This window comes from Mus musculus, chromosome 10 (assembly GCF_000001635.26).
Source record: "Mus musculus strain C57BL/6J chromosome 10, GRCm38.p6 C57BL/6J".
In the NCBI taxonomy this organism is placed as follows: domain Eukaryota; kingdom Metazoa; phylum Chordata; class Mammalia; order Rodentia; family Muridae; genus Mus; species Mus musculus.
Window position 1 is genome coordinate 19,062,018 of NC_000076.6, and position 9,737 is coordinate 19,071,754.

General features: G+C 39.8%; 1 long non-coding RNA gene across 1 annotated transcript; it reads left to right on the forward strand.

The window, feature by feature from the left end:
- The first annotated feature begins 761 nt into the window (after nucleotides 1-761).
- On the forward strand, nucleotides 762-7,342 carry Gm51814 (predicted gene, 51814). Its single transcript, NR_168594.1, has 4 exons — nucleotides 762-905; nucleotides 1,015-1,193; nucleotides 1,293-1,446; nucleotides 7,189-7,342. It is a non-coding gene; the product is annotated as a predicted gene, 51814 (long non-coding RNA).
- The last annotated feature ends 2,395 nt before the right edge of the window (nucleotides 7,343-9,737 follow it).

Genomic DNA, 9,737 nt, shown 5'->3' on the forward strand with positions numbered 1-9,737 from the left:
CTTTTCATCCAGTCAATAAGTTATATATAGATGTTTTAGTCAGCATGCACTTCATCTACTTCCCCCACCCAAATAGCTCTAGCTGTTCAGATCTATCCCAGTACTTCCTGCAAGACAGCAATCTTCTGCACTGTGTCCTCTGGTAGCCTCTCCTACTCTGTCTCCGTGTCTGCTTCAATAACAAACAGCTGTTGCTGAGGCGTTGCTGTGGCGTTGCTGTTGACGTGTTACCTTCGAAAACTCCCTCCAGTCACAGGAGATGCCTCTTCCAGAGCATGGATCATCTAGGCAACAAGTGGCTCAGTTGCCATAGAGACTCAGTAGGGTGAGGCGTGTTTGTTTGCTTGCATCACGCCTTCTGGGAGTGCGACAAAGGCTCTTCTCTACGTCATGAGTAACTGATGTTTGGTAGGCTGTGGGTAAGCTTTAATCAGCTGATCAGTAGCGATAATATCAAGGCCTCTGTTTGATACGTTAATAGTGACAGATACACTTCCACAATTAATAACACAGTGTTCTCTTTGAGAGTCACATTGTTTTGGTTGGGTAAGAAAGCAGGGCATTTGCTAGGGTTGGGAGGAGGGTTTGCTTTCACATAAACACATACTCCGCAGTGCTTGTCACCACAAACTCCCTTGTTCCGATTCTGATCTTGACTTTCTGCATAACCCTTTCTGAGGTCACATGCCCTTTGGCAACTGTAGCAAGTGCTGTTTCCTGTTTCTAAACTCGCAGACAGCCACCAGTATGTCTCAGTTGTCACTTTTAACCAGCTATCAGTCCAGCTTGCTGTTGCTCTTTTATCTGTAAGTGAGGCAGACTCTGGCCGTTAGGTGGTTGATACATTTGATAATCTTAATTAATTTGTCTACATTTCCATAGGACTCAAGACTCGAAAACAGAAAGTAAGCAGAAATGAATGCCCCCATTCCTAAGGCCTGAAAAAAAAATCAGTGGTGACTACGTGAGACGTGCAGGTTGTAAAGCAGCTTGCTCTTTTCTCTGTTTGTTCAGAGAGAGGAGAGGAAGAAACCTTCACAGGAGCTTAACCGGGTAGAGGGCATCTAAGCCCAGCGCCTATATTTGCAGTACAGAGGATGCATCTCCTCTGTGAGAAGCCCCCTCTCCCAGATGGTCATCACTCCTGAAGCTCCCTTTGGTCTCCCGGAAAAGAAACTCCACTATTGGACCCAGTAGGGATTCTCTGCATTGCTAATAGGAAGCACCAGACCCTTCATATATAGGCCGGTTATAAACTCTAGCCTTCAAATATTGTTTCTTCTTCCTAAAAGGGTCTTCCATTCTGCTTTGCCTGAGCTGCGTCTGCTTGCCTGCACATGTTCTTCTTGATTAATGTGTGTCCTCAGCAGTGTGGTCCTATAGCAAAACTCAGAACATTGGTGATGGTTCGGTGCTTCTCTCCTGTGTTCTGCATGTTCCACAAGGGTAAGGAGCAAGTCCGCTTCTCTTTAGCCCTGATGTGGGACACATAAGAGAATCTCAGAAAATGTTGAAGTAGGTAATGGACATGCAAGGCACTTCCTTTTTCCTCTTTCCTTTCTTTTTCTTTTTTTTTTTTCCTTGTAAAAGAAGCATTGCTGAAATAAGTTTGTTTTATGCATGACTAATTGTTCCCATTTTGGAATTAAAAAAATATTTTCGGACATTTAGTTCTTGGAAGTAGAATTACTAGGTCAAACACTGTAAACATCTTGGATTCCCCTTGAATAAGAGCACATTGCTTTCCAGAAAGATTTGTACTCTCACTGACCAGTTAAGCATGAGGTTGCCTACACCCTTCTGTACCTATCAACACTGTTAGAAAAAGGTACTGAGAGGGTCAACTTGGGAAAAAAAAAATCCTTCCTGCTCAGCCAGCCTTGCCTTTTAAGTCCTGAGAGAGACAGTTACCACCCCCACCCTATTTATAGCTCCTCTCTTGTGTGTTGTTTAGTACTTTTTATCAGATCTAGTTTTTAAATTTTCTTTCTTCTTTTCTTCTCTCTTTTGGACATCCAGTCTTGCCAAGAAATATCACACCTGACTTTTAATAAATTTGTATAAGCTGATTATATTTTTAAAAGTTAGAATATTATGCTTTATTTTACCGACCTCCCCACTTAGATATTTGTATTTTAATTATCGGGTCTCTTTCATGTTCAGTATTTTGCTATTTTTTTGGGGGGGTCAAGCCCATGGTCATCTCCCTTAAGATTTCTCATACACATACACACACACACGTGTGTGTGTGTGTGTGTGTGTGTGTGTGTGTATGTATGTATGTATGAGAAAATATTTTTTAATTCCAAAATGGGAGTAATTAGTCATGCATAAAATAAACTTATTTCAGCAATGCTTCTTTTACAAGAAAAAAAAAAGAAAAAGAAAGGAAAGAGGAAAAAGGAAGTGCCTTGCATGTCCATTACCTACTTCAACATATATATATATATATACACACACACACACACACACACACACACACACACATATATATATATTCTTCTGTGAGTACATTTATCTACAGCTGTACTGTAGGTCTCAGCCACTGAGAATTGAATTTGATATTGACAGTAGGCAAAGATTATCTTTTGCCAAAGATTGTCTCAATATAATTTGTGGAATAGTCTTTTCTTTCTCAGTTATTTGAGATGTCTGTCTTTTTATATTAAAAATCACTATGCAGTGGGACTTGGTGGCTCATACCTGTAGTGCCAGCATGTAGGAGGCTGAGATAGAGCATCAATGTTAAGTTCAAGGCTAGTCTGGTCTACATAAAGAGTTGCAGGACAACAAGAGATATATAGCAAGACCCTTACAGATAAAAGAGCAGCAACAAGCTCAACTGATATCTGGTTAAAAGTGACAACTGAGATATACGGCTGTTTTCAAGTTTAGAAAAAGGAAACAGCACCAAAGACCAAAAGGGGAAATAAATGTCGCTCTTTAGCTGGGCTTGATGGCTCATGCCTGCATGGGAGGTTAAGGATTAAAAGTGAGGCCAGCTTGACGCACCCTTCTCACCTCCTTTCCCTGAGACCACTATTCAATGGCCTTTCTTAGGTAGAGGCATGAGAAGAGAGGGTACTTGGTTCTCCTGCCCATTTTGCCCACTCCTACTCCAAGGTCTCCGATTTAACAATTAAGCCTTACTGAGAGATGATGCTGTGGCATCTTGGGAAAACCTAAGATATGAATGTGGTAGAAACACAGTGAACTGGCATGGCAACTCAGCAGACCGGCTCAGTCTTGAATAGAGATGAGTTGTCCTGGCCTTATCAAGGCATAACTCATTCATCTGATACTGGACTCTTTATAAAAACGTGTGCACACCCAACCACTGAAAAATAAGTTCTGTGGCAAAAGATAGACTATCTCTAATCTTTCCTGGTTTGTCAGAGACCTGAGTTTCTATGGTGATTTTTTTTTCTTTTTCACAACATGATACAGTTATACAAAGCTGGGGGAATGCCAGTTTTAACTAAGAGTCAACAGACTGTTCCCTTATAGGCAGCCACTAGCCACACACTCAGCAAGGTGGCTAGGAGGAGGTATTTGCTGGTTGATCCTCTCTTTTCTTTCTGGTTTTCTGGCTTTTGAGTCAGTTATGCATTTTCATAAGTCTTGCAAGTTGGTCCCTGGAAAACTTGGGATCACAGAACTTAACATTCCTTAGATGTTGTCAATTTTCCTTGGTCATATTTTCCATAAATCAATTTTGGGAACAAAATAATAAGTGATTGTTTTTTATATTTTAAGGTACAAACAATGAGAATACAAAAGTTTTCTTACTTTACTAAGTCATACTCTCTAAGTGTTACTGCATTTAAATAGAAGCTTTGTGTTGTGAGGTGTTTGTTTGTTGATTTGTTTGGTTTTTGTTATATTTTGTTTCTAGTCTTGTTTTGGTTTTGAGATAGGGTCTCAAGCTATAACACTGGCTAGTCTAGAACTGGCCATATAGACCAATTTGGTTTAAAGTGCAGAGATAAACTTGCCCCTGCCTGCTAAGTGCTGGGATTAAAAGTGTACATGCACCATCATGCCTGTGGTATTTGGGCTTTTGAGATAATGCTATGTGAACCCAGGCTGGTCTTAAAATTGCTATAACCTTGAACTTCTTATTCTCTTGCCTCCTTAACCCTGGGGTTACATGTGTGCAGAGCCACACCTGGTTACATGTGTGCAGAACCACACCTGGCCTTAAATGGGGCTGTTTTAAGACTATTTCCACAACCTTCCCCAAAAATGAGGATCAGTGATATTCATTTACTTAGGGTTATACGTATGTATGTATGTACATATGAGTGTGTGTGTGTGTGTGTGTGTGTGTGTGTACATTTGTGTCCCAGGATGGCCTCAAATCTAGTCATCTTCCTGCCTTGGCTCAAAAGTGCAGGAATTCATAAGTAAGATCTAAGGCTGGATATATGTTTTAGAATAATTCAGTTCAACCTTCACTTGAAACTCAAAAACTCTCTCCCACCTAAATTGTACATAAGTCTAATTAATATTCATTTTGTTGACTTTAAAAACTCCGTTAAAATTTCTGCCCCTGAATATGTGTTAGGAAGTAGGCTACAAATATTGCAAATGTTTCACATCTAAGCCTTAATAGATAAGTAGCCGAGACACCTCTGACTCATCCTAGCCGAAATAAAGGAGGGCTTTCTCTAGCTCCTCCCTCCTCCCCCATCTCCATCTCCCTAGCTTTTCTTTGCTGTTCCTCTCCTTCCCAAAATAGTCATCATCTTTCAAGATGCTTCTGCCAAGTTCTTCATGATTATCACCTTTGTCCTGTTTCCTTCTCTATGAAAGCAGGGTTTCTTGTCCACTGAATTTACTAATGTAGTCCAATATCTGTCCCCTAAGTAGGTACTTGGTCAGTATTACTGAACTCAGTTTAGTCATCTGATGGCCACATGAAGTGCATGGTTTTGGGGAGCTGAGTCCTTTGGTGAACTGATACCATCAAGGACCTGGTTCTTCAGCTCTAAACTTTGTGGTTTTTTTTGGTGTTGACTTACTCCTAAGTCATACTTCCTTTGCAGTTCCTAGCTGCCTCTTACTCTTTATCTTGTTAGTCAATATGGTAGAAGGGACATAGGGACTTTATCTTACATTCCAAACAAATAGCTTGAGACTAACTCCATTACAGCCACGATAGCATGAGGTACGTAATGTACTGATGGCTTACGATAACTGAGATACAATCACATGGAGCCCTGAACAGGAAAGAGAAACATAGAAAATACATGTTTACTTCACTCGTCGAGAACCAAGAGGAAGGTTGATGGTGATAAGCAACAAGAATCTCTTCCATTCTATCTTTATTTCAAGCAGTTAGGCACAAATATGGGTTATGCTCATTGGGCAAATATGAGATCTCCTAAGGATCAGAGAAGTCATCTCTTAAAAAGATTCAGGAAACCAACAGTATGCTGACCTCAAAGAAACTGGTGTCACTCTGCTTGTTCTGTTGGGGTGATTTTCTGGGGAGTTAAAAAACTAAGCAGCCATTCACTTCTTAGTTCTTTCTCTGTACAGAACACACCAGACATTGATACTTCTGTGTCTCTGGAGGCTTATTTCAAGTCCCAGAAACAAGCCCAGTGTCCTTAAGCTGTGGAATGGGGTGCCTCCCCTGCCCTTCCTCAGCCCTGTATTGCTCTTACTAACCTAGAAACAACCCCAATCGAATCCTCATTGGATTTGTAGCACAATGTCAGGGACAGCCTACATAAGAGGTAGGAGGTGATACTGTTTCCTAGGTTATACACTAAATAGCCAGAACACCAGCAAGTATCATTCCCTCTGCAGAACTGAGTGGGTAGCAACAGGAGTATAAAAATAAATTGTAAAAGACCTGTTCCCACTGCTCCTCAATCTTGTGCTTAGAGGCAACTACTATTAAAATGAGCCCGTTGGCTTCCAGTCACTCTTTCTATGTAAACACACGTGTACATGTTCTTGGTCTTTCTCACACACTTTGGAATTATTTTAAAGGACTATATTGTGAACATTATTCTCTGAGTCAAGGATTATCTTTCCTCCTTTTCCTGTCAGAGGCATATTGTACTTTAACACAGTATCTTTTTGCTGATAGAAGCCTCTTGGTTGTTGGGTGCTCTTACATGTATATCCATCTATATGTTTCAAAGTATATCTGAAAACTAAGTCCTACCATTTGTAATTGCTGGACCAAACTATATGCCTTGAAATTTTCAAACACTTGGTTCTGATTGCACTTCCACTCCTAAGGGTTGGTGTGAATATTTCCTAACTCTTTGGAGTTGAGTTAAAAAGACATGATTGTTAAATCTCCTTTTAGCATTCACAGATCCCAATTCTAAGATTCTCATCTCTTCTGCACGGTGGCTTCTTGAGGCTAATTTTTATTTTAGATTATTGAAATGAGCTCTCTATTTAGTAGTGAGTCAGAAAGAGAATGTCTGAAAATGAAAAGGAAAGTGCAACTGAAAACGATCACACACTTCCTGTAACTATCAAGAGGGGTAGTGGGTCATGCCAGTAATACCACTGCAATCCCAGTACTCAGAAGCGAGAGGTTCGGGATGGACTGATTTCACATCATAAAAAAAAGAGTGAAAGTGAAAGTTGGACTGAACAGGGTCAGTGAGCACAGGTGTTTGATCTGAAAGTGTAAGTTGCTATGGAGACACAGGAATTCTCTGTAATGAATGGGGGGGGTACATTAACCCCACCCGTAACCTTTGAATCAGTTTGTGTTATCAGCTGTTTGAGTCAGAGAAGAAAGATGGCTCAACCTGCCCAATCCTTAGCTGGAGATCCTACCAGGAAAATTCAGGGTGCTGCGGAAGTTTGTAGGTGAACAGCGTGGTGGGTTTCTCCCTTTGAGTGAAGGTTGAAGTCTAGTATTTACCTTGTTCGTAGTCTAGTTCTGGGAGCTAGTTCTCTGGAGTTATACCCAATGTATAAGAAATTGCTCTCACCTTGTTGTTTTGGGAAAGTCTTGCTAGATATTTCTGATTGGTCTGATAATATGTACCCCAAAGTTAAACTTGCAACAATCCTCCTGCCTCAGTGTTGAAGTTACTGGTTTATTTCATTTTGCCTAGGTTAGTTGGTTCTGATTTAATTGAAAGTTTCATGTGCATTTTCTTTTAAATTCAGCTGATGGTGTTGATATTTCTTTCTTTCTATGAATAGCTGATTCAGCCCTAAAGACACCACCGAATTCTATCAGAAATTCAGAAATGATTAAGATGTGGAGCCTTCCTAAGTGAAAGTCAGCAGACTATCTTAGAAAAGTTCATACAAGACAATTGCTGTAACTTCGCCTTAATAAAATGTTTGAACTTTTCTATTTAATTTAATGATATTTATGGAGCCTCACCCTCTGTTCCCAAAATATCTTAACTTTTATGAAATGAGAACTTGAAGAGGCTGTGTATGCCACAAAGTCTTGGGTAAGGAATATAAAAGTAGAAATGTTTTATTCAAACAGTATAGATAAAAACACTATAAACACACATCAAAATTTCTTCACTACAGAACTGGGTGTGGTGGTCATTTCTGAAATCTCAGCATTGGAAGACTGAGGTAGGCCTATCACTGAAATTTCATGGCCAGCCAGAGTGAGACTCTGTTGGAAAAAAAATGTTTTTTTCCTTCAAAATAAGACACTGAGAATAGCATCAGGGAAACTACGATGCTGTGCACATCCTTTCCTTTTGAGGTTGAAGGGTCTGAGCGAAAGTCCTGATTGCCACACTTCTTTCTCCAACATCAACTTGTAATATTGCCCAATTCAAACATATTACAATAAAGGAGTAATAATGCATCTTATTTTGTTACTATAAATTTTGCTGTTAATATAGTGATGTATTATATTTTATTATTATTATCTTCTAAAAGCCCATTCTTTTCTAAGGAGGGACAGAAAGGGAGTGGGTTCAGTGGGAGGGGAGGTGGGGAAGAGCTTGGAGGAGGAGAGTAAGGGGAAATCATAACCATGAGCTATTATGTGAGAAAAAAAATCTATTTTCAGTAAAAGAAAGAAGTAGAAAGTGAAGTTTTATCAGAAAAAGTACGTAATGCATCCATACAGCACAAAGTGACTCATTAGACGTATGTGATCTGGAATTCAAAAGGAGCTAGTGTGACGGCAAAGGTCAAAAGTTAAAACGGCCAAGCTTCGTCATGCTAGTTCATGCTTTATCGTTTGCTTTTCTCTTTCTTTTTAAAATCTATTTTTAATTTTATTTTTTCATTTATTTATTTATTCACATTATAGATCACAGAGTGCCCCTCATCTCCTCCCAGTCCCACCCTCCCACCCCTTTCTCTCCTTCCTTCTCCCCTTCTAGTCAGAGAAGAGGAGCCCCCACCCCGTGGGTACCAACCCACCATGCTACATCAAGTCCCATCAAGACTAAGTGCATTCTCTCCCACTGAGGCCAGACAAGGTAGTACAGCCAGAGAAAAGGGAGCCAAAGGCACTTTATGGCTAATATCCACTTATATGGTCTATATGAGTACATACCATATGTGTATTTCCACTTATATGGTCTATATGAGTACATACCATATGTGTGTTTCTGGGTCTGGAGTTTTTCAATCAGGGTGATATTTTTGAGTTCCATACATTTGCCTGCAAAGTTCATGATGCCCTTGTTTATTTGCTTTTTTAAATTATTATTTTTATTTATTTTACTTTATGTATATGAGTACACTGTAGCTGTATAGATGGTTGTGAGCCTTCATGTGGTTGTTGGGAATTGACTTTTTTAGGACCTCTGCTCTGGTCAGCCCTGCTCACTCAGTCCGCGCTGGCTCTGGCCCAAAGATTTATTATTATAATTTAGTACATTGTAGCTGTCTTCAGATGCACAAGACGAGGGCATCAGATTTCATTACAGGTGGTTGTGAGCCACCGTGTGGTTGCTGAGATTTGAACTCAGGACCTACTGCTCTCTTTGGTAGAGCAGTCAGTGCTCTTAACTGCTGAGCCATCTCTCCAGCCTCAATGTCCTTGTTTTTAATACCTGAATAGTATTCCATCTTGTAAATGTACCACATTTCCTTTATCAATTCTTCAGTTGAGGGACATCTGGGATGTTTCAAGTTTCTGGCTTTTATGAATAAAGCTACCATGAACATAGTTGATCAAGTGTCTTTGTGGCGTGGTGGAGCATCTTTTAGGTATATGTCCAGGAGTGGTAGAGCTTGGTCTTGAGATAGAACTATTCCCAAATTTCTGAGAAATGGCCAGATTGATTTCCAAAGTGGTTATACAGTTGTTACCTGAGTTTTTGATCTTGACTATTCTGATGGGTATAAGAGCCACTTTGATTTCCATTTCCCTGATAACTAAGGATATTTAACATTCCTTTAAGTGTTTCTTAGCCATTAAGAGATTTGTCTGTGAAAATAGAGGGAGAAAACAAGATATTCCATAACAAAACCAAATTTAAACAATATCTGTCCGCAATCCAGCCTTACATAATATACTAGAAGGAAAATTGGGTTATTTGGGTTGTTAGTGTTTGATTTCTTGATTTCTTTATATGTTTTGGATATCAGTCCTGTGTCGGGTTGGTGAAGATCTCCTACTATATAGGCCACACTTTTATCCTTTTATCCTATTTGCCTTACAGAAACCTTTCAATTTCATGAGGTCCCATTTACTAATTGCTAATCTCAGTGCCTAAGCTGTTGGTGTTCTGTTTAAGAAGTTGTCATCTGTACATATGGGT